General features: G+C 41.9%; 1 protein-coding gene across 3 annotated transcripts in view; it reads right to left on the reverse strand.

The window, feature by feature from the left end:
* The window catches only part of LOC137108802 (chemokine-like protein TAFA-5), a 42,222-nt gene extending 39,348 nt beyond the window's left edge, over positions 1-2,874 (reverse strand). Inside the window, exon 1 of one of the 3 annotated variants that reach the window (XM_067493846.1) lies at positions 2,304-2,874. The gene's annotated coding sequence lies outside the window, so the exon portion shown is untranslated. The remainder of the gene's footprint in view (positions 1-2,303) is intronic. The other 2 variants (XM_067493847.1, XM_067493848.1) reach the window with 2 other exon arrangements.
* Positions 2,875-25,253: the final 22,379 nt, after the last annotated feature.

Here is a 25,253-nt window from a genome sequence, read left to right on the forward strand (position 1 = left end):
AAAAAATGTCGGAGCAGTGCTACTGAATAATTATCGGCCAACATCATTGGGGGAGACACATCTGTAATGATCTGTTCCAACAGGAAACACCGAAAAATTGGAAAAAACGCTCGAGCAGACTGTGGTGGGGAAGTTGCACGTGTTAATTCATATTCAAAAGAACTTATCATCAGTCCACACTAAATTTATCCTCAGTTCCCATTATAGAACCATATTGAAGTTCATAGTAACCAATAAACTAACCATATACAATTACTGAAGAAATTGTGCATAATTTTGCTAGAAGCGTATATTTAAATGTTTCTACTATAAATGTATTTTTTGGATTGTTTACACACAAACAAGCTCATTCTGTGAAACTAGTTTAGGGGCTTACGGGGCAGCGGTGGCTCAGCTGGTAGAGTGGCTGCCCTGCCGACCATAGGGTCGAAGGTTGGCCCCCCGCTCTTCCCAACCACAAGTCGCCGTGTCCCTGGGCAAGACACTAAACCCCCAACAGTCCGTCCCTATCCCCAGCCGTCCACTGCCGGTCCCAAGCCCGGAAGAAATTGGGAAAGGGTTGCATCAGGAAGGGCGTCCGGAGTAAAGAAAAAACTGTGTCAAATCAACACGCGGACAAACCATCCGCTGTGGCGACTCCGAACTCACAGGATAAACCCGAAAGGACCAAACAATAAAAATAATTGTGAGACTAGTATAGTTTTACGTTGTGGACTTGTCTAATCAAGCAGCTCGGAGGTGTCTTAGAGTGTAACTGATTAAGTTTGCAGGTTGTGGGTTCGGTTTAGGGTGAATTTAAAAGTTTAACACTTTAAGAAGCAGAGCCTGAGTGTTTCTGACAAATCACTTCAGAGTGTGAGAGGACTGCTTGAAAGTCTTGATAAGTCTGATCCCAAAACCCAAAGTGGAGAAAAGTGCTCGGACAGAAGCTCCCATTGGTGGCATTGGGGTTTTCCCTGTTACTTTTGGATGTATAAAAACTGATTCCTACCATGATGAGAGGTCATGACCCCCATAGCAGCCTGAAAAGATCTGAGGGCGGGATTAGCACCAACCAGGCTGAACGGGAAACAGACGGTTTGGCTTTTCACTGCAGCACAGACGTAAAGTAACTGATGATATTAAAACAGACCAAACAGGTTTATACACTTGAGCCATTGAAAACCCATTAGGCATAAAGTACAGGTTGTGATGACAAGGATCCGTCACGGTGATGAACGATGAAAGGTGATGAGACTTATCAGCTGAATCAGCAAATTTCAGCTCCGCATGTTCAGTGTCTGGAGCACAACTTTACTGCTTGGGTTCACTGTAACTGCTCAGAGCTGCTTATCTTTGCTTGCAGCAGGAAGATGCTGTTATCAGTCAGACGCCCTATAAAGGCCACCGTGCAGTTCCTGCTCCGCAGCAAACAGGAAGCTGCTGAACATAATCACGGAACATTTAGCAGCTGAGGTGGCAGATATTTATATTTATATCAATCCCCTCTAGTGACTGTGCCCATGTAAATGTAGCTCTTCCATTTCTTAAGTAACGAAAAGCTTCATGCTATTTCATCGTTTTAAGCAGATTACTTATTTCTTCCTATTATATTTAGGTTTTGTGTTCTTTTAGTTTTGCAGCTGTTTTGTTTGATGCATGTGTGAAACACTTTGTAACTTTGTAACTCAAGTTTAGAAATGTGCTCTTAATATTGTCGTTGTTAAGTGAAATTATGTATTTACAAATGCGCTATATATACGGTGATAATAGTATTTAATTAAAGTGCTGACATCAATTAAATGCGTCCATTTACAAAAGACAACTGCAAATACAGAAATTAAACAGTTACATCATAATATTCATACATGCAAAGAAAATACAAAAACATAAATATTTATAAATAATTCAAAATTGTATTGCATTTTATTTTATCATTATAACTAAATAACTGATATAAAAAAATACCTCATCAAATAAAGGATTTAATAAAAAAAATTTAATTGTATTATGAAAACAAGTTATTTAAATGTAATAAGTAAATGTAATGATCTAACTAATAATAACACAAATTTTGTATTTCAAATACCAATTATCTGCATTTTTTAAAAATGTGTTAAAAATGAATTTAAATATTACTCTTACTACTATTATAATTGTTTGTTGTAGTATAGATAGGAGCATACGTATAGTTAATAAACTAACTGAAATATTAACACATTTTGTAACAAAGCTCATAGCAGCATTTTTAACTCTCTTGAAGTGATAATGATGGATTGTAACTGAACACGATAAAAGTCTCTAATTATTACAGTTACACTTACTTGTGTATTAAAAGCGACAGTGGTATTAGTGGATCGTCATGAGCTGGACCTTCCATTTCACTTCCTGTCGTGGAAAAGCTTCTGTCCGGAGACAAGACAACTTCTCATGTGTTGATCACACAACCTTTTTTTCCCCCAAACATCACCTGGACAGGGTTCAGGCAGCAGCATTTGTCCCGAGCGATTTGGAGATGAGTGATTGTTGCTGATGGAGACGTCTGAGGATGACAGCAGCAGCAGTGTGTCAGCTCGGCGGCGTCCTGCCCTCCTCCCTGAATGAATCCATCCCGCTGATTGATCGTTCAGCTTCAGAGGCTCCAGGTTACATCCAGGCTCCTATCAAAGGCTCTTAGCAGCTCTCCATCTGTCAGACAGACTCCATCACCGCTGCCCTCTCGCTCTGAAGTGGATCTGTCTCCAGCAGGTCGTGCTCTCCGGGCCTGCGGCGGCCGTGATTATTGCTGATGTTTTTCTGCCATCGATTTACTTTCCACAGAGCCGTCAGTCAGTGGCCGGCGGCGTCGTGTGGGACGAGTCTGGAGACAGAGATCAACGCAAACAGTCAGAGCTCATCTGGTGTCTGTAGCAGCACAGGAAATGAAAAGTGTCTGTTTGACAGGATGGAGAGTTGGGAGGAAGACGGTTCTGAAATCAACACCTGACAAATAACTGTGACCACAAACTCTGTCAAAATACCGTCAACACAGACGAGGCTGAAGACAAATGTCACTTCCTTATAGTCTGAAGTTAAAGCATCAGTCTCTGGGCCTGTTTAGCCTGGATGCACATATTTATTGGCCAACAACACAGGAGCTGCAGCCAGCATCTAAAAGCTGTGAAGTCCAAGTTCAATTGCTTTAGAAGCTGTGTAGTTTTTTTCCACCTGCAAATAAGGAGAAGACAAAGCATTACATTGCATTTTCCATAAAAAGTATTGACCTGTTCTTTGAAGTAACTCACTTTTATCTCCACTAGAGCAGCCAGCTGGGTTCAAACGTCTCAAAGTGTTTAAAGGGCGACTTCACCAATTTTCATCTTGCTTTCTGTGTCTTTAGTTCACAGTGTAAATGCACATTGATGCTTTAAAACTTCAGTCTGACTTCGCTATGTTAAACCATTTCTCTGCTTCTAGCTGAAAAACTCCTCCGGGTGATGTCATCTGGAGGAGTTGTTCATCTGGACGAGCTCTGGCAAAACATGTTGAGCCCAATCACAAACTCCACAGTGTGAGCAACAAGATGAAATAATCTGGACCCAAGGTTCCTCTAAGTGATGTCATCTGGAGGCATTTTTTAGCTAGAAGTAGAGCGATTTTAAAATGTAGGGACGTTTGACGGAAGTTTAATTGCATTCATTTACAAAAACTCAAACACCAGAACCAAAAGAAGCAAGTTCAATACCAGTGAAGGCGTCTTGGCAGCAAAGGAAATGCTGCTAAAAAGATCAGGTGATCACTCATCCTGGTTCGGTTTAGTGAAAGGATGGTTTGGGTTACAATACATGCTCACAGGACCTTTTGTTGCCATGGTTACAATTAAAAACAAATGACTAACTTAAGGTGGAATTATGCTTCTCTGTCGATGCACATAGACGTTGACGCATAACTGCAGGCTGCAGAGCCCCCGACCCGCAGGGCGTGTTGAGCACGCTGATTGGATAATGTCGGGAAACGGGATAGAATTTAATTTCTGTTTCCGGATTGTTTCTTCATTCTTAAAACACTGAGGTTTGTTAAATGTGTCTCTTGTGGACACGTACAAGCGTTGGTCCAAGCGTTGGTCCTCGAGAAGCATCATGTTGCCTTTCACCAGCAGAAATGATGTTTTTAAATATGTTTAAAAGGAATAATTTCACAGTGCAGCTGAATGATGATTTACAGTATAAATGAAACTAATAGAAATCAGTGGATCAGAATCACCCTCTTAGATTCATAACTCATGTGACCTGCTCACTCTCACAGCTTCTTCTGCTCTGAAACTCCATCACCAACTGTCTCCTTTGCTTGTCTCAGAAACTGTTGCACAAAGTTGTAGGCTGATTTATTCTGGAACGGTGCCTGGAGATTCTCCCTACCAGCATCAAGGCCTAAATAAAACTCAGAGCTCAGGTTGTTTCCTGCACCACAGTGGTGCATAATGTGCTTTCACATACATCCTTAAAGTTTTTGCTGTTTCCTAAATAATGAAAACTCAAACAAATGAATGTGAACAAAGCAACTTTAAAGGCCTCATGTTTGCAGATGACTGAGTTCTTCCCCTCACTCTGCTCTTTGTAGAACAAACACCTTCCCCCATCCGACGAACATGCACCAATGAAGAGGAGCGTGGCGACTTTTTTTCTGGTGTGAGTGTAAACCCCCATCTTTGTGTCTATTTCATGGAAATCAGCTCCATGTGTTCGCTGCCATCCACCCTGCTCCAGACTGTGGAACAATGATTTTCAGCAGAGGAAACGCTTCAATCCACATGAAACACAGGCAAATTCACACACACACACACACACACACAACAGGAGCGACACAGCCCAGTGTCTCCACTCTGAACCTACTTGCTGTCTGTGTCTGTCTGAAGCCTCATCACCGTCACTCTCAGTCTCAGCTTGTTTGATGGATTTCAGTGGCAAATAAAATGAGAAAGTCGTTGCAGAGAAGCAACTTCTGATGTGGATGTGTTGCCATGGAGCCTGCAGTCACACGGAGCCTTTGTGTTACAAAAACCTGATCCACCAAAAATGCCTTAATACCAGAAAATCCTTTGGTTAAATGTGACAACATTAGTATTTCTGCCTCTGACTTTTTGTCATCCTGGACCTGGTGTTCACATCTTGTCTCCTACCAATGTTGGTTTCTTCCAATCATCATCTTTTGGTGATGAATTAGGTTTATTTGCTATCAAACCAAAGCTTTGCCACATGTGTCGGATCAGAAAACTTTTTTTAAAGTGTCATTTTGTCCTGAAGCTGACTAATTAATAATCACAGTCATGACGTCTTAGTTGGTGTCAGGTCATGTAAGGGACAGTGTCCCACTCATCTACGTCCTGCATCTCATATTCTGTTATCAAATACTGTTGTTTTCAGGCTTTTTTTCTTTAGGATTTAAGTCTTAGTTTGAACTCAGTCCTTCATTTTCAGTTAATATCCTGTAGTTAAAGAGCACAATATCAGCTGTGTGTATGTGTGTGTGTGTGTGTGTGTGTGTGTGTGTGTGTGTGTGTGTGTGTGTGCATGAGTGAAATATAAGCCTCCGACAGCGGCAGTAAAAACTTTAATATCAGTGATTAAACATGACGGCAGCGTGACACATTTTATCACAGTGAGAGTAGAAAATCTGCACATTCGGAGGAAACGATCTGCGGAACAAATATTTAAACCTCTGCTAGTTTCAATCAGTGACACAGAAACAATAAAACTGTAGCTCAGCCGCATGTGGAGGCGTAAGAGATTTATCTTACATCCATGTAACAGTGGATGCTTTGGTCAAACCCACTAAGTCCATCAGGTTTTGTTTCCCTTTCAGCCTTTTTTATCCAGGCCCACCCTCTGTGCTCAATGCAAACACGGGCCTTATGAACGTGCACAGATTTTTGAAATTTGTCTGACCTTTCTGCTTTTTTGCACGGCTTCTTGTTTGCTGAGCGCGTTAAATGGCTCATGTCCAGTTCTTCCTGCAGTGAAAATGAGAGATGGTATTTCTTAAACACAAGCAGGGAGAATTCCGGGGGCCACATATTACGGCTGTAAAACAAAGCTGGGACTTTAAACATCGCCCGGATGAGACAAAGACTGTGGACAGGTTGAGTTCTTGCGTTGGGGCTGAGAGACAGAGAGGACAGAACTAAGTTTCATGTTCCCATAAAAAAAGGCTGAAAGTGGCCTCCTGTCAGCCGTGTGCACATTTCATCCAAACTTCTCAAAAAGGACTTTCGCTGTCTCTCCATGCAGCAGTAAGTGGTGCATCGTCTTTCCCAGCATCACAGAGGCCACCGCACCTTTGTGGAAGATGATCACATGCGTGGTTTGACACTGGCTGACATGGAGAAAATAAAGTGAGACATAAAGAAATAAATCATGTGACAGTTCCACGGTAGGTTTTAGTCACAAAAACAAAGGCAGGATCATGTTTCGACTGAGAGCAGTGCTTTGTTGAGCTTAAAGGATTTTCATCAGTAAAGCTAGATTGTGGTTAAAAAAAGGATGTTGACTGTGAATTAAAAATGAACTTTTTCCAGTTATCAAAGACACAATCATTTTTATTCATAGTGTCCATGTAAGATTTTGGTGCTTTTTGTGTTTAAAATTGCATTAAAAATTAATATGATAATGTATTTTTTTATTATGTTACTTTAACTAAACTTAACTATTGAAAAAATCTCCATGTATCTCATAACTTACAGTATGAATAAATATGTTGAACAGTAAACCCTGTATCGTGATATGTATCGAATAGACAGAGCCACCGTTCAGCACTACAGCTGCAGACTGTTACACCCAGATCTCTGGATGCTGCAGTTAGGAGGATGCTTCTTTACGAAGGCTTTGCCTGTTTAAAACAAAAAACCAAAAAAAAAAAAACACTCACATAGTCACTGTGTTTAACCCATATTGAATCAATGGCTGTTTACACCAGCTGCATGTCAGCTTCAGTGTGATTAGTGCTGCACATGAGTAAATGTGACCCTAAGCAGGATTTATGCTTTAAACATGTATGTGAGTGTAAGTGCTTCACAGAGAGCGACGTAACAAAGTGTTTCAAACGCAGCACAGAGACATCGAGGAAATAATAAGATTTCCTCTTTTAAATTACCCATCGTGACTGAAGCTAGACTTACAAAACCAACTTTAAACCTTTTTAAAGCCCATTTTCATGGTTAAACGGACAAAAATAGAAAGATCGCTACGTTTCTTCTACCCAGTGTGGCCCTGCAGGCTCTTTGCAAACAAAACACTTCTAAGTATCGCACGAGACTCTACATGCTCCATGTGTACACACACGCTCACACACACACACTCACACACACACACACACAGGGTAGAGGGGCTTCATGCGAGTGCGTTAGCAGCATGTCATACTCTCTCTCCCTCTGCATTCTGTCTGATCCTTCACTAGATTCTACCAGATAAAAAGGCCAAACAAAAAGGGTTTATGTTATGCGCCATGTCACACAAATACAATAAATCCAAACGTGACATTAACATGTTGTACATGACCCACAACAACCTCCCTTCAGCCTGAGTCATGTTGGGAATCTTGGGTGTAGGTGGGTGAGTCCCTCAGGAGAAACTCTTCCTCTTACCTTTTAATCCTGCCTGCTAAGTGGAAAAGGTGCTTTTGTCGCTCTATGACATCACTTGACTTCCTCTTTTGCTCCTATCATAATCATCATCATCATCATCGCTCCACCTGCCCTTCCCTGCCGCGTCTCTCCTTATCATCTAATTGCCACATTATTCAGCCGGCGTCTCTTAAGGTTCTGCCGCTGCTGGATTTATGGTCTGGCTTTAAGTCAGAGGTAGAGCAGCACATTAGGCAGATCAGAGAGGCCTGTGTGGAATTATTATGCTCACTTTGCTGCACAGTAGGAGGATTAATTAAAGGAAACACAGAGGTGCTACATCACCAGGCCGTCACTTCGTTTCCCACAGCAGGAACACAGGATGCACAACCGTGTGTGAAGCTGCTGCCCTCACTAATGCAGGTACTGCAAAGTCCCTGCAAAACACCAGGATTTTGAATATCAGGATTCACATTTTCATGGCTCCTGATGAGTGACGTGACACATGTCCAGCCGCCATCATGAAATGTGTTGGACAAAGTCAGTGGAAATGTCCCATTTAGGCTTTTTACCGTTATGCACACGGATAATGCGTAAAAGAAGCCACTTAACGAAAAGAGATGCTGTGATAAGGCTCATAGCATCAGCAGCTGCGATGGTTGTGTACCGGGACAACACACACACACCTCATTATTTTTAATTAGCGCCACACTTTCTGTCTTGTTACTCTACCACACACACACACACACACACGCGCGGCAGCAGCAACTGTCAATTACAAGGCAGCGAATTCCCATCATGTCTTTTGTTTAGCACAAACTCGTGTTTTCCTGTTACAGTAGTGACAAAAAAAACCCTGTTGGTGGATGAGAGCTGATTGGCTGCAGCATCACATCTGGGACTGAAACAAACACAATTTTGATTAAGCTGTTGAAGGTTTCACAGTAAAAGCCCAAAGTGACAAAATGTGAATGCGAGGACACTGCGGTGATTTACAAATATTTTAAAACGTTGCGTTATGTTAAAAACAAGGAGATGTGAAAAATATTTACTCATTATTTGATGCAAGCAGCACATCTCAAAAAGCTAGGACACAATAATGTTCACCACTGTGTTGCATCACCTCTTATTTTGAAAAATGTCTATCACTGAGGAGACCGTTGGCTTTAAATTTGAGAGCAACACAAAATGAGCAAACGCACCAGATAAAGCTGGATCTTTAATGGCCACAAATAGACACAAAAACGACAAAACTACAAACAAAACTAATGAAAAGCTTCAACATTCAGGCTCCAAACAACCAAAGAGTCTTTCTGTCCCAAGGGGCCAATTCTCTCACAGTTGGTCCGTGGCTGGAGCCTCGGTGACCTGCTTTTTATTCCTATAGGTGATGAGCTGCTGATAGTGGTGTGAACACCAGTGAGGTGGAGATAACAGGAAAACAATGTGTGTTTTTTATAAAGCAACATTCACCTACTTGAATTCGTCCCAACCAGGGTGTAATCCCACGTCATCTTTTCCTCTGGACCACATTCAGCAGTGATAAAGCAGCAGAGATTTAAAAAAAAGTGAAACGTGATCACACTGTTCAAGCTGCTAATGTGGAGTCGGATGGAGCTTTATTTTGAAGTTCTGTGTCCTGTGCGAGAAATATTAGATCGGAGTTCAATTTTAATTTTTTTTTTCCTTCCTTTTATTCACCAAAAAAAAAAACCAACAACAACAAAAACACAGTATAAATCACACATTACAAAAGATAACGACATAACAACAGTGAGCTATGACAAATGCTGTGGCTCAGTTGGAAAGGCAGACGTCCACAGACCATAGGGTCCTGGCTATATGTCAAAGTGTCCCTGGGCAAGACACTGAACCCCTAACAGCTGTGCAGTGCTGGTCCAAGCTCATAGGTGGAAGATGTTAACCCAGTTTTTAGTTCTTCTTAGCTCAGCTGGTTAAACTTTCTAATACAGAGGTTGAGGGTTCAAGTCCTGTTTACAGCTACAAAACTGTGGACACATGCTTTCTTCACCACAGTGAACTCACCTCACACGTCCATGAGCATCGGGGTGGACATTTGAGAAACCTGAATTAAGGAATTTGGTCCTACCAACCTGCCCGATGTTTGGTTGTGGCTTTTTGTTGCTCTTTTCTTTTCTCTCTTCACTTTGACCCCAACCGTTCGAGGCAGATGGTCGTCCACCCTGAGCCTGGTTCTGCTGGAGGTTTCTTCCGTTAAAGGGAGTTTTTCCTCTCCACTGTTGCCTAGGACTTGTTCAAGGGGGAATTGTTGGGTTCTCTCTATACATCTTTATAGTCTTGACTTTATTCTGTAAAGTGCCCTGAGATGACTTTGTTGTAAATTGGCGCCATATAAATAAAGTTGAACTGAATTGAAATAAAACCCTGATCATTTAGGATGAGGTGACGTGTAAGTTAGAATCTGAGCTTAATATACTTTGGTTTTAATAATTTTTATTATTACTACATTCATTTATACTTCAAGTCCTCCTTGAAGATACTAGAAAGTTTTTTTGTAGTGAGTAAATCCAAAACCATTAATGTTCACAACCTTATTCTGGCTCCTGTTTTGAAAAAAATCCTTCTTCTTCACTATCGCTGCATCGTTTTAGTTAAGATGTTGTTATCGTCCTTTGTGTGAACATTTGAAACCAAGATCTAAATGAGCTCATCACAGTGGCTTCATTTCCTGTCCACAACTAAAACACTTTATGTCTCTTACTTCTACTTCAGGCTTCAGTCCAGAAAGCTGCATATTTCAGAGTTCAGGCGAGATGTGAGCTTGTGTTCAGATTCACATATTCACACATTTCTTCACTCTGCAGCTTTCTTTTTTTGTGTGTGTGTGTGTGTGTTTTTTGCTGCAGCAGAAGCAGATGACGATGGTCCGCGGGTGTTTAATGATGATCTCCAGCAGCTCAATCACCTGAGCAGTGAACAAATAAGCAAAAAGAGCTGTGTTGTGATAAGGTTTGATGCATCCTGTTCTCTTATCACTCTCTTTTCAGAGTCACCTGCAGGCAATATTTCCACTTAACACTTAAACATTTACAGAGAGTCCACATCCTGTGTGTTATCTGGGGACATTTAATTGATGGGACGTCAAATGTGGAGTAAAAACACACTTAACGTTACCGCTGCTGTTCGCAGGACATAAACATTAAACCCCAGCTGTAAGAAAAAAGTGTTGTTTTAACATGTAAGTTAGTCGCATTTAAAACACGAACCCTAATGATGCAGATGTCTTCTTAGTAAACTGCTGGACGAGAAAGACAATGACTGTCCAAATAAAGCAGCTGAGTGTAACTGCGTGGACCTGCTCCAAGTTTCAGTGGATCACTTTAATTTAATCAGCTGCAGCTTCATATTTCTTCAGCTGAGAACCTGTAGCAGCAGCAGCTCATTACACAAATTAATTAATCGAAAGGTTACAAATGAGCTTTTACTCCTAAATGGAGGCAGCCATTCTACTGTAATAAAACAATCCTGTACTTCTGCAGATTAAAAAGCTGATGGAAACCACTTCTGCTTTGGACGCTTAAAGACAACAAAGTGTTTTCTACAGAGTGAATTTAAAGTTACACCAGTTGGAATTTATATTTCTCTCTCTTAGTTTTTTTTTTTCGGGGGAAATTCTCGAACAAATGAATCTGGTTTCTATGTAGTCGCGTCATCAATCTGAGATCAAAGTTGTTCCACGAGGCCAAACTCATTGACATGAAATGGGAACTAATGGGAATATTAATGGTAAATATTCTGCTACACTTTCACCCATTCACACATCAATGATGATGGCTGCAGTGCATGTTACTTACCTCAGAACTCTCGGACATGTGACCAGGAGGAAGTGGGAGTCAAACCGACATTCCTGCTTGGCCAAACGAGCTACAGTCTGACGATAAACTGACGACATCTTCTAAATCTAAATGGCAACGTTCTCGCATGAATAAAAAAATTAATTAAGAGTTAGCGTGGATCTCACAGGGCTGAGGTTCAAAGACCTATAGATAAATAAAAAAGTCTTCTAGCTAAAATACGCCTCCAGACGACATCACTTGGAAGGAAGCTTCAGATCAGATTGTTATCTTGTTGCTCAAACTGTGGAGTTTGTCATCCTGCATTTCCAGAGCTTCCACAGATATTACTGAACTCTGGGTGATGTCATTGGGAGGAGGTTTCAGAAGGAAGTTTAAAAGCATTCATCTACATTTAGACCCGAAAATAAAGACATAGGGAGCAAGTTGAAAAAAAATGTCTTGCCCAAAATTGGTTAACCAGTTAAGACACGGCGAGAAAACAAATGTAAAGTGGAAAATGGTAAAAGAAGTGAGACAGCGATTTAATCTAAAGATCAAACACGAGTCGTTTTTTTTTTTATTTTTTTACTTCACAAGTTTTTTTTTAATTAACATTCAAGTAAACGAAGTGAGTGAACATTTAGAAAAAATAATAATCTCATCGCAACCCATGTTAAGCGGACAGAGACACAGTCTACAGGACATTTTGTGTCCATCACGTCATCTGACAAAGTCATCAAGAACACAGAGTTATGACAGCAGCCGTGTGCTACGTCAGATTTAAATGTGTTCCCAAAGATGCTATCACTGCATCCACAGACATCAGGATTCGCTCCTGTGGACTGGGGGCATCGTTACGACCCCTGGTGGCTGAAAGGAGAACGGCAGGCTGGATTTTGGTTTGATTGACGATTGACCCGATGCTGCTGTTGCTGACGTACCGATCTAGACTCCAGGTTGGGACTCCCATCAAAGTCAGTCAGGGGCGCTATGAGATCCTGGACTCCTGAAGTTCACATAGAAAAAAATGGGGTCTGAAGTTAGTAATCTGTTGTCCACTATAGAGAGAATAACCTTGTAATATGAGAGACAATAAAGTGCTCAAATGGATTATTTATTTTTCAAACTCTTAAATTAAAAGACCTCTAAACTGGATTTAAACCCACAGCACCTTTATTATAAAAGCATTAACAATCAGGCGAGTTATCAGGATTTTTGAGTCTATCCTCACTGTATCATTATACAGCATTTGAATGTCAGATGAAACCTTGGTGGAAGACGGCGCCATCATCGTGCTGAAGAATCTGCGTGACTTTAAGTTGTGATTCAAATTCTAAAACTATGAATCATGTTGTCACATCAACCCAAATAATGTAGATAAAACGATGCTTGTTTTGTTCTGCAGAACTAAATGTAAAAGAGAGAAGTTGAAACCACAAGCTCTGATTAGAAAGTGCTTTTAATCCGCGACAGAGAACTCGGGCTGGAACCAAAGACCCTGCAGTTCGTCCTGCTCTCACCCTGCGAAGCACTTCTGACCTCTGACCTCACCCCCTCTCGGGTCACTTCCTCTGTTGACTACATTACAGTAATGCTCTGTTATCTGCTATCTGGCACAAGCTGCTGTATAAACTTCGGCTGCTTCAGAATTCTGCTGCTTGTATTATAACCCAGACTCCCACCGTACAACATGTCACTGGCCTCTCACCAAATATCATACTGATTTTAATATTCTCCTCCTTCATAACCTTTCTACATACACCCACTTACCCCCTGCTCTTTGTTCTTTTCACACCTTCTGCACTGCCCCGTCTCTCAAACTGTCTCCTGGGCAACATTCCTAACACAAATTCTTAGTTTCGATCCCGACTCTATTTAATACGGCTCATTCTTAGTGATTTCTTCCTGTAACTTTTTACCTGATTAGCCGTATTAGGCAATTTTATCCTTTAGATAATTAGTTTTACTTGTTGTTCTCTCCTCTGTTATTGTTCGCTGCTTCCTCTGTTCAGGGACCTTGATTGACCTGTAAGACGCTTTTAAATTAAATGTATTATTATTACTATTATCAAACCCGATAAATAAAGGTGACAGTGATGAGTGACAGCGACTGAGAAAAATGTCCAAATGTCCAGGACTAACAACGTGCAAATTTCAACTGTGAAACAGTTGCATTTCTTCTGGTCAACAGTAAAAAAAAACTTTGTCTTTTCATGCTAATGAGACATCTTGTTTTTCTCCTCTGAAAGTCATTATGAATATTTTCCTGAATAGGATTCATAAAGCATATTACCTTGTTTGGCAGAACGGTGAAGACAAGAAAGATGAAAAGTAGAGGAGGGAGAAGGAGAAGAAAAAGATGTTAATTCTTCCATCTTTTATTTGGTGACTGAATGAGATTACGGACAAAATATTAAAAGAGTGAAAAATGTTTGATTTCAAAAATAGAGTGAAATGACTGTGATGAGCAGATATTAAGACGAGTGCACATCTGCTGCCCGAGACTCAAATAGCTCCAGTCTTTAATTACTCCACCATCACAAACCAGAGGAGGAAGCTGAGACCCCGTCAGAGGTTAGAGATGGATGTGGTCAGTCCACTTTTAGTCTGGTTTGTCTCGAACTACATTCAGTTGAATATTTGTTCGGGTTGATTTTGTTGGCTTCTACAATCTGCATTGATCTTCTTCTCCTTTGTATTTTTGTTTCGCTTCATCTATCATTTCTGTGGTTCGCTCATCGATTAGCCACCGGGTCACTTTCTGACAAAACCAAAAGAACTGAGCCCTGCAGAGCCCAGAAGGCAAAGGGTCCTATCAAACATAGTTCCCAAAAAGGCTGAAAGCTAGTCAGGTCTGCCCAGCCCTCCCCCTCCCTGCTCCATTATGCTCTTCTACAGTCTGCTACACTGCACCACCAAACTAGTACCAAACCAGGGACGAGCACTTTTGGAATGAAGAAACATGTCACTGAGTGCATTGCTGTCTGTGTTTTTTATATTTTTAGCAACGATGGAAGTCTGTGGCACAGACAAACAAGCTAATCCAGGCTGCGGGCTGGAAGCTACGGTGGCCCTGAGGGCTCATAGCAATGGGAAAACACACAGCAAAAACCAAACCACAACCAAACGATGCTTTTCCATTTGGGTGTGTTTCTTTTAAGAGATGAAATTATATGATTTATGTTGAAAACTTAATAACAATGACAAAAGTCTGTGATACTACTATTTATTTTAACACTAAATTCTTTGTTCAGGAGAAATGTATCTCATAATTTGTGCACAAAGTTAAAAAAAAAAGTGTATTCCTGTTAATCGATGGGAATTGAAAATATTTTTATTAATTTCAATGACTTTAATAATTACATTACATTATTCATCTTTATTGATTCCATTAGCGATGCCTGATCCGTTTTCTGTGTGAATTCTGATGACTTGGACAATTTGGAACCAACTGGAACTAGTTTTTGATTCCTTTTCCCAATACTCCGGTCACAGGACCGTCTCTAAACCATGTATCAGTTGTGGAGGAGTTTATCGTCAAACAGTGGAGGCTGAATAAAACTGAGTGAGAACTGGACAAAATCCCGCTGGATGAGTATTTGCTCTGTTGGATGTTTAACTACATTACATTGTGATAAATGCATTAAACATTTAGTGCTGGTTTTTTTAAAAACATCAAAAATCCTCCTTACATGGAGCTTTTCTACTTCCGCCTCCACACTGAGCAGGAGTCTCTAGAATCAGCTACTGAGACACGAAACCTCAACCTCAAAAAAAGAGACAGAGAACTTTTACAATTCAGATAAATTATAAAAAGACATAATGATGCCCCACATGCTGATAAGCATGTAAACATTTGAATATTGGTTGAAGCTGTAATTTCAACTGTGTTCTCCTCAGATGATCCCGTGATGTGATCAGTATGATGGTTTGACTGCACCGACTCTAACATTAACCAGCAGAGCTCACCTCCTGGTCCTCCACACAGCCGCTTCCAGCAGAAAGATAAAACCGTCATGGAAATGGCAGAGCCATTATCCTGCTGCGTGTTATCAGGGACGGACGAGGAGGCGGTATATCGGCTCCTAATCTCGCCCCACCGATGTCTGTCGCTTGCACCGCTGCCGCCGCTGCAGCATCAGGAGGAGGAAAATGGATTTCTCACAGCCCCCACCCCACCCCCGCCAAAACGTTCCTCCTCCGTCTTCCCCTTCTCGCTAACGGTTTGGTGAAAAATGGAACCTTGGCAGAACAGAGAGAGCAGCTCACCGACCACAACCAAACAATCAGTCTGACTTTTAATTAAGGGAAAGAGAGACAAACTGCTCAAAGGATGCGTGGGAGGTGAAAATGATGAACAGGGCTGTCAACAACCACACACACACCACTTTACAGCTGCTGCATACTCTATACTACAGGACTCAGAAATGCCCCTTTATGCCAACAAAAATGACAAATAAGTGTTTCACAACAAACAATTATTCACACTACAAACTCAAAGCTGCCATATGTAAAATCTTTGGAATATTTTTTACTAGAAATAGGCTTCAAAACATGCTGCATCCTAATATCCGATATTGGTCGACACCTCCTGAGACAAACACAGCAGGGAGTCTAAGGGCGGCGCCATCTTAAGTTCAAGCAAGTACAAATCTTAAATATAAAAAAAGGAAAAACTAATTAAACAAGCTGAAAATAAGTCAAAGCAACAAATCTAAATGGAAATATAAAGTGTAACCAAAATAATAAGTAAGTTTAGGAAATTTAACTTATTGTAAGTCAAGTTTCAGTTATAAGTCAACACATATAAGCTAATTATAAGTTTTGTTATTATTATCTACTTAAATTAATTTATTGACTTATTTGGGGCAGAAGTGAGCTTCCATAGACGCTAAACGCACAAAGACTCAGTGGCCTGTGAACTGCTTTGTCATCCTGCAGGTTCAGCTTCATGAAACTGCGGCAAGGTGAAAAACCGGGAAAAAGGAAACAAAGAGCAGGTGAGGTGAGGGGTCCTCCACAGAGGTTTATGAAAATGTCAAAGAGGAGGAGACACAGGAGCTGAAGATAACCAACAATGAAACAGGTGGAAGCAGCTTTCTGACCTTTGAACGCTTCAGAGAACTTGACAGTGAAGACGGGAGGTCTTCACGCTGTTTGTCACCACATCAGCCAAACACTTTCCACCTCTCTGCTAACTTGTGTTGTAGCTACATATTGTTGCTCCTGAAGGTGTAAGACGCACAGCAGCATCTCACTGGAGCCAGTGTTCTGCTGGTCTCCTTCTCTGCCTCCTGCCTGCCTCACGTTCAGCCACCAGAGGTCCCCGTTTCTTTAAGTACCCCTGGATCACCTGCACACCTGCGTGAAGCCCCTAACTATTCAGTCATCCCTCCCTCAGGTAGCTCACCTGTTCCCCATTCGCATCAGCTCCTCTGTGCACATACACCACTTTCCTGGTGGACTTCAGAATCCACTTATCTCTTCAGCTCCTTGTTGTTGGACGTTCTGCTTTGCTTCACCTGTTGGGTTTGTCTGCATGGTACCTGCACCTGCCTGACTTCACCTGTCGTTTCCTCGTCCTGGTAACCATCCACTGTGAAGGCTTATTTCACATGAGCCTCGGCTGAACTTTGGAATCGATGTTCCTGTGAGACGAGGATGTGGCAGTTTGACTCTGTCTGATAACATTCTGGGGGACATTTGCTTAAGTGTCTTTCTCAAAAAGAAGACGTATTAGTAAGTGAGACATTCACATGTGAACCACACCACCTCGTCCTTTTTTTTCTCTGTCTCAGGACAGTTAACCAACATGTGATGAAAGTATTTCATGTTCACTTTTAAGTAACAATTCTCCTGACAGAAGCAGCCTCACCGACACAGACGGAAAACTTTCCGTCATCCTTCCTCTGTACAATTTATTTCCAAAATAAAGTGAATATCTCGGAAATTATTTTAGAGGCAACATACATTCTTACCAATCCCACATAATAATTATGCCCACATAATTATTGACTTTAAACTGTGGATGTTAGAGTCAAATTTGAAACATAAATGTCTGGGATTTCTGCATCAGCACCACGGATAGTGATGGTGGCTCCACCAGACAGGACAGCATCTCAATATTACCGCTGCTGCAGATGAAACTGAGCATCAGTCTGTCTGTGATGCTCAGGTCAACAAAAACTGAGTCCAGATCAACTTCACAGAGGAGGATTTATTACAGGACTGTGGTAAGAAACTGCTTTAATGTGAGCTTTATGTACCTAATAAAGTGGGAAGTGAAAGTGCATTTTGTCTGTAGGAACTGCAATAAAACATCTATTTATAGAGAAGTCAAAGATTTACAAATGCTTTAAAGGCTTTTTAGATTTATTCACTGTAAATAGTGCAAAGACAAATTCGATTTTTGTTTGCTGTTACAAAACCCGCACAATGTGTCTTGGATGCATGAACATTTGTCTGGATGCATGATCCATGCTGAGTGCATTAATGACCACCCAAAGGTCTCACTCCTCCGCAGAACCATGTCTGAGGGCCAGTAGATCTTGGCCTTGTCCCTTGCGGACATAGATTTCTCTGGATTCTCTGAACATGATTTTATGAAGCACATATGATGGAATCTTTGAATTTTATGTTGAGGAAACATAATTCTCAAGGTTTTTCACGGCTTCTCTGGGAGGCTAACGTCGTTTTGTACAAGATGTTCCACCAGATGTGTGTTTTTTAGGCATTAGGCAACTTTTCCAGTTTGTTACTGTCCAGAACCTGTTTGAGACCCTTTTAAAAAGTCACATTTTTTTGTGTCAACATTTGTGCTGTGCTGGTCCCACTGAAAACATTGTCGCAAATATCTAAGGCGGCATCATTTGGATAAATCGTCCACATATTGGAATTTGAAATGGTTCCTCTCCTGCCTGGAAATGATGGCTGATGGCGCGTTTTCCTTCGCCAAACGCTCTTTCACAGTTGCAGGTTTTGTGCTGTACGTGCTTATGGGCCATCGTCCTCCTCTTGTCCCAGCCGAGCTCTTCGCTCTCTGTGTTTCCTTGAATTAATTGAAGAGTTTGTTCTGGGAAGTGCGGCGCTGCAGCTGCTATAGATGATACTGTTTCCTGCGAACTCACAGAGTAAAAAATTTAACACTCATCAAAAATGAAGCAGCTCCAGACTCGCTCTGCCGAATATTCAGCCTCTGATACTGGTAGTATTGTAGTAGTAATTGGATTGAAAATACTCCAGACAGGTGCAGAAAAGGTGCAGCTGAGAAAAAGAGTAATACAGGAAAACAGTGTAAAAACACAAAATTGGAATAAATATAAATAATGACTTTATGTTAATTTACAAGTAGCTAAACAACAGCATGTGTTTTTTACTGTGGCAGTAGTTTTTTATTTTCGTGTCACACCATCACACTGGTCCATCCCATGTGGAATTACAATACAAAACAGAAACAGCCTCCAGTGCATTAACCAAAAACAATATTATGAAAATGAATAATAAATTCCAATTAATCAAATCACTTTTTCTTGGTATTCAGCCAAAGCAGACGTATGCTTTTCAAAAAGCTCTTTTAAAATACGTGCATCATCCATATTAAAGTGATCCTTTGTTTTTCCAAACAATATACATCCTCTTTATCATTTTCTGTTTCTTTAAAGTGACAAAGCTGACAGGTCTGATCATGTTCTTCAAAGGTAAAATGCTGCATCTTAACTGGGTGCACAGATTACATTTCACTTTAATTCAGGCTCATGATTTTTTAATCAGGATCAGTGATTTTTAGTAGAACTATGCTTCTAAAAGCAAAAATCTCCACATTACTCTTAGTGTTGTTAACCTAAAAACAAAATGGAAACTTTTATTAAATCAACAGATGCATGCGGCCTCTCTGCTCTGTCCTGGTTGATCGCCGCCGGGGCCGAAGGTCACGGCAGCTGGAGTGCTTTTAAAAGGGTTACGTGTAGCAGGATGTCACATCTGACCTCCAACAGAGACCAACATGAAGAGTGTTTTTTTCTCTCTCTGACCTAAAGAAAAAACGCCCGCCCGACCTTGACGACAGAAACCCTCCACCACTGCTGCTACCTGGAGAAAAGGCCGCCCCTCGCCCATACAGTGCTCTCGGCGTTGGTGCTAATTGGATCCCGGTCTCCCTCTGTCCCCCTCCCCCCTCGCTCCTGTCTGTTCTCTCTGCTGGTGGTGTCATCAGCAGCGCTCTAATAAGGCAGAGGCCACGAGCGCCTTCAGCACATCATTATTCACACTAATGACTTCTTGTGGCTCTGAGCACACTCAGCTCCTCACGTACAGGATGAGTCGCGTCTGCCCACACAGAACAGGACCCGGGTCATCAGATGGTGAACCAGTCGAAGTTCTGCTGTCCAACAAGAAAACACAACTCGCAGCTCCAGTGATGTTACAGAACTGTGCACACACAAAGTAAAAAGGCTTTCACTTTGTTAGGAAACTTAAACAAGTCTCAGTCCACATTCAGGATCCGACTTTGTTTATTAGACGGCTGCAGACTTGGTCTCCAGCTGCAGGCATTACTGGAGGTAAAGATGTGGCATTGGCAAATTTGGATTATTCATTAGGTCGTATGCCAGTTGGCCGGGGGAGAACTTGGGAGCCGTGGAGTATAGGTGGTCATAAATAATGTACGTTCTTTGTAGAAAGCGTGTAAAACAGCTGCTGGAAGGATCTCTGGGCTGTCAGGAACGATGGATTCGGAAACATCTAAAGCTTCAGTCACAGATATGACAAAAACACCAGCTGTTTAAGCAAAGCTGCAACTTCTTCCGCCTCACTTTCAGGACGTTAAATTCCAATTTTATATCCCAGTCAAAGTTTTGAAAGTCCCTTATGCAGTGCACTTTCAAAACTCAACAACAAAAAATAAAAAAAATGACGCAGCAGTTTGCTTCAAACTTTTTGCGTCCCGACAATGTCTGGTGAAATTAAGTGGAAGCAACGAACTGCGTCGGAGGAATTAGCATTAGCTGCTAGATGATGCGTTTGTGTTTTAAGTTGCTCCACAGATTTCCATAGAAAAAAAACACAATTTCTCTCCCGCTGGCACAGATAAAAAACCCTCTCTAGCTTAGATGGTTAGTTTAAATGGCTAAATACAACCAGGACCATATGTAGCTGGACACCAATAATCACATGTATCCTTCATACATCAGTCCACTAGAACCACAGGCTATTAGATATTCTAATAATAGAGTTTCTCTAAAAATGTCTTTCATATCTCTGTGCCATGTACAGCAGCTCCTGTAACACGCAGTCTGAACTTGTTTTGTGTTAAGTGGATAGAGGAGGTGATTTAACGAATTTGACTTGCCAAGTCCAGTATATTACGGTAATTCGCTAAAATTAGAAAATTGCATGACACAAAAACAGAAGTTGCTGTAGTTACCAACATTGTTATTACAACACCACTCATGGAAGTAAGGTTTCCAAAAAAAAAGTGTGTTTAAAGCTCTGTCTTGGAAACAGCTCCCCTGAATTACTTTTTCGAATCAACCCTGTCCCCATAAAATATCCGCACAACTAAACTGCCACTGTCAATCTGTTTGGTGGTTCATGTGATCTAATGTTGTTACCACCTTAATGAAGACGTTTTCATGTGAACGTTACAAAGCCTTAAGGAACGTCTTCAAATTTGACACAAACATCTACATGGACTATTGGGTGATGCTGGTTAGGTTATGCGTTTTGGAGGCACACGGCCACGCTCCTAGTTCCTGGGTGCGTTCAGGCTCTCACAGCACAATATGAACCTTTAAACAAAGCCATTCTCTGATCTCAAGCAAAGTTTTTTTGTCGCCAACATTTATCGACACATTCGGCAATTCGGTGTGAGCTACTTCTGAATTTAGCGTGTCCATCCCCATCCGTTATCTTCCATTTATCCAAAGTCAGCTTGGACTGGCAGTAGGTTCAGTACAATTTTCCAGGCAACTCTCTGTTTCTGTAGCAGATTCATTCATATTCTGTCAACTGAATGTCCTCGCCACATAAACTGGGTCTGGGCCTGATGCTGGGAACCAGAATCTGACATGCATTAGCACCACGTCGTTAAGCTTCAGGCGGGCTGCTGTTGAAACAAACTGCTCACTTCTTGTGCTGGAGTGAAGGCTGCCGAGTGCTTCCCCCACCAAGCGAAAGTGGAACGGCGTGAATACGAAGTGGAGAGGGAGACGCACGCTGAAGTCTTAAAGAGCAGCTCTCTGTTAGAGAGGAGGAAGAAGCTCTGCAGGAGCCTGAGGACTCTCCAGAGACTGACAAATGCCTTCGCTTCACAATCAAAGAGACGAACTCCGCATGTTAAACTCTGTCGTTCAACACGTCGCTGTGACAGAGAACTGCTTTTTTCAGCCTCCCATCCAAACGGAGCTGCCGAACTCTTGTTCTCTCTGCTCTGCAGGGAGGAGGGATTTCAAAACCGTCTCATGAACACGAGTGAACAGATGTCCCGTCATACTGTATGTGCAACACTGTTTTCCACCATTTTAGCTTCGACAGGTGCATCTCATCGTGTTGTCTTCTACAATAACGTAATGATGCCTGGATGCTTGTGTTTAAACTGGATGCAGCAAAGCAACTTTTGCATTAAAAGTCCAGTGTGTAAGGATTAGTGGCAACTGTGGCCCCCCCACCCACTCATTTCCAATGTGGAGAGAGACCCCTGTGTCCTCCAGGAGCCACGTTGTTGTATGATTGTAAATGTCAGTGGCATCATTGTGTTTCAGGTACTACGATGGTATTTAAGTGCAGCGATATCAAATGAGAGAACTATTATTCCCAGAAAACAAACTGACCGTAGGATTTTCAACAGTCACTGTCCTGTTAAAGCAGTAATTACTGTCAGGTCCTCTATCGAGTGTCTCACGGGGAGACATAGGGAATTTTCCTTGTCTTCCTCTCTGCAGTTTTGTGTCCTCGCTTATCTGTGTTTTCTGTCAGGACAATGTACAGTATGTGTTTAAAGAAGGAGCCCAGACGGTGCATTATCTCAGCCTGTCAGCCTCTGTCCCCGCCCCCAACACCGGCTGTCTGACACTATCTAACCTGTCGACACACTCACACACACAGACACACACACACGCACGCACACACACACACAGTGTGTGTGGTCAAGTGTGAGGAGAAGATGGCAGATAGGTGATAAACCTGAAAATCACATTTTATCCTCCGTGTTTTCTATTTGCCAAACGTCCACAGTGCACAGATTACAAACTTCACTTCTGTTCACCACATACAATAGAACTGTATGACATTAACTTTGTGTGTTTTCTCCCGTAGTTGTCTTTGTCCTCCTCTGTCTCCCTCTCTCTGTCCCTTTCTGCAGGTGTCCCCGGCTTTGGAGCTGTGTGTCTTCCAGCGTGCAGCTACTGGTCCGACCAACCTGCCCGATGTTTAGTTCTTGCTGTTTTTCTTTTCTCTCTCCAATTTCCACTCACCCTGACCGGTCGAGGCAGACGGTCGTCCACCCTGAGCCTGGTTCTGCTGGAGGTTTCTCCCGCTAAAGGGAGGTTTTCCTCTCCACTGTCGCCTATAGGCTTGCTCCAGGGGGATTTGTTGGGTTTTCATTACATATCTGTCTAGTGACTGGCTTTCTTGTGTAAAGTGCCTTGAGATGACTTTGTTGTGAATTGGTGCTATACAAATAAAGCTGAATTGAATTTTAGCCTTTGTCCAGCTGTGGAGTTTTATCCCCAGGTGTGTCCAATGTGTGGTATTGTTCTTTACTCTTTCTCAAATTCAAGTTTCAGTACTAAAGGACAGCAAACCCCAGCAGCAGGACCCTCGTGTTGCTCCTCAGTATCCGTTTTAATCTACGTCCACTGATTTGTGATTTGGTTTAACATGAATTGAAGCAGCTGTGCTGACACGTTTTAGAAAGAATGAGAGTCTGGTTTGCAGATTTATGATACTGTGTGTAGCCAGAGTTTAAGTTGGTTGTGCTCACGTTCAAAAACCACTGGATCCTACATTTCCCATATTGTGGATAGATGGTGTTTTAATAGAAAAGCAAAGTCAGTTTAGTTATCACAAACACACTCTCATCGACTCACTTTCTCTGCAGGAATGTGATGCTTATCAACTGTTCTCCCTCAGCCAGATGTTGAAACAGCCATTAAGACGACATAATATGTTGTGGCAAGAACACAAAGCTGAGAGGGCTAATGCAGGTTTTTAATAACTGATCATGTGGAAAACCTCTAGAGCACGAGTCCAGGACGTCTGTCCGAGCATTTTGTTGCTCCCGAGCTCCGACGCCTGCAACGTCTCTCATGCAGATTGCATTTTCTTCTTCGCACGACGCCGATGATCAGAGAGAGTGTGCCGTGTTTTTATAATTTACACTCGCTGTCTGTTCGAGAATTCACTCCGGCTTGTTTCTGCTTTAACATCTGCTGCAATGTCGCAGCATTAATCGAGGGGCCAAGCTGAGGCAGTTTAGCAGGGGGTCAGTGCAGGTTCGAGCACTCTGCTTCCATTATTCACACATTTGTAAGTAGAAAAGCATGTTTCTCTCTTCGCAGCCGTCACCCCGCATTTTACTCTGGGCTCGTCTCCGTGTCAGTTTCCTCCAAAGGCGTCTTGTCTTTGCCGCGAGGAGGAAACCGAACAGAACCCCACAGAGCTCCCAGCAGGGTTTGCAGAGTGAAGTGAGGCTCAGGATGAGTGTTTTTTCATCAGAATATTCCGAGTGGAGACCTCCTGAACATGTCTGAACAGTTTGACTCTAAGTAATATCGTCTGTTTGGCTGCTGAGCTGATAAAACTGAAAACTGCAGCTCGGGCTTCAGTTTGAGCTCCTCTAAACAAAAAAAAATCCACTGGGACAAACACCTGCAGACTGATACACCAGTTACATTAAAGTCTTCTTTGGAAGCTTAGTAACAGTTAGTTAGTGAGGACCAGAGTCGGGCAGAGTTAGTAAGTTTAAAGTCAGACTTTACTTAGCCAGATGAAGGAAATCTGGATTCTGACCTTTCAAATACACTTGCGTCAGACACGGAAAATAAAATTCATGCAAAAATCTCAAATCTCAAAAAGTACACACAAATGGTTTAATTTGTGACATGTCCTCCGACTTAGATCATTTACTTACATAAAGGTAGCAAGTTAGCAGTGTACAAATACGGTACGACAAGTTCAAGCTCTGCATTGGATGTGTTAAATAAATGTAAAGAAGTAACCAACTCTCCTCACATTGTTAGATTATAATTATTCATGTGTTCATCACTTGAAATTTGCAGCTAGTAATGATGATCTGGTAATGATCCATCAGTGGATAAGTTCCTTTAGAGGAACGTGTGCAGATCAGCTTTGCTTCATTACTGAGGTCATTCTGTATTCATGTTGTTTCAGGTGGTTGTGGTGAGCAGGAGGGGTTTGACGTCTAATCACGTTCCATCTTGTTTTTTTCTTTCTACCACCTGCACCAACAGCAGAAACCAGGAGAACTCAGGTACAGTTGTTGCAGCCCTGACAATCGTCATGGCCTGAACAAACACATGTATAAATAAAGCCCTGTTCCTGTTGCTCAGCTTTAAACCAGGATGCAGTGAAGCATCTTCAACTGAACTCACTCCATCGGACGATTAGATTTTTATGTCTGTTATTGTTGAGTTTTTGCCCTCGCATCACATTCATTTTCATGTTTTGCAGTGTTTCAGTGAATCTGATCCATTACTGCGTCTTCACATTTCATCTCTCTGTCTCTGTCAGACTGAGACCAAATAGCTTTTCTGTTCCTTCTCCCAACCTCATCCTCATTAGTGCTTCGTATAAGAGTCGCCGTTGGCAAGGTCACTGTCGTCCCGATAACATTTTGCTGACAG

This window comes from Channa argus, chromosome 23, assembly GCF_033026475.1.
Source record: "Channa argus isolate prfri chromosome 23, Channa argus male v1.0, whole genome shotgun sequence".
Taxonomy (NCBI): Eukaryota; Metazoa; Chordata; class Actinopteri; order Anabantiformes; family Channidae; genus Channa; species Channa argus.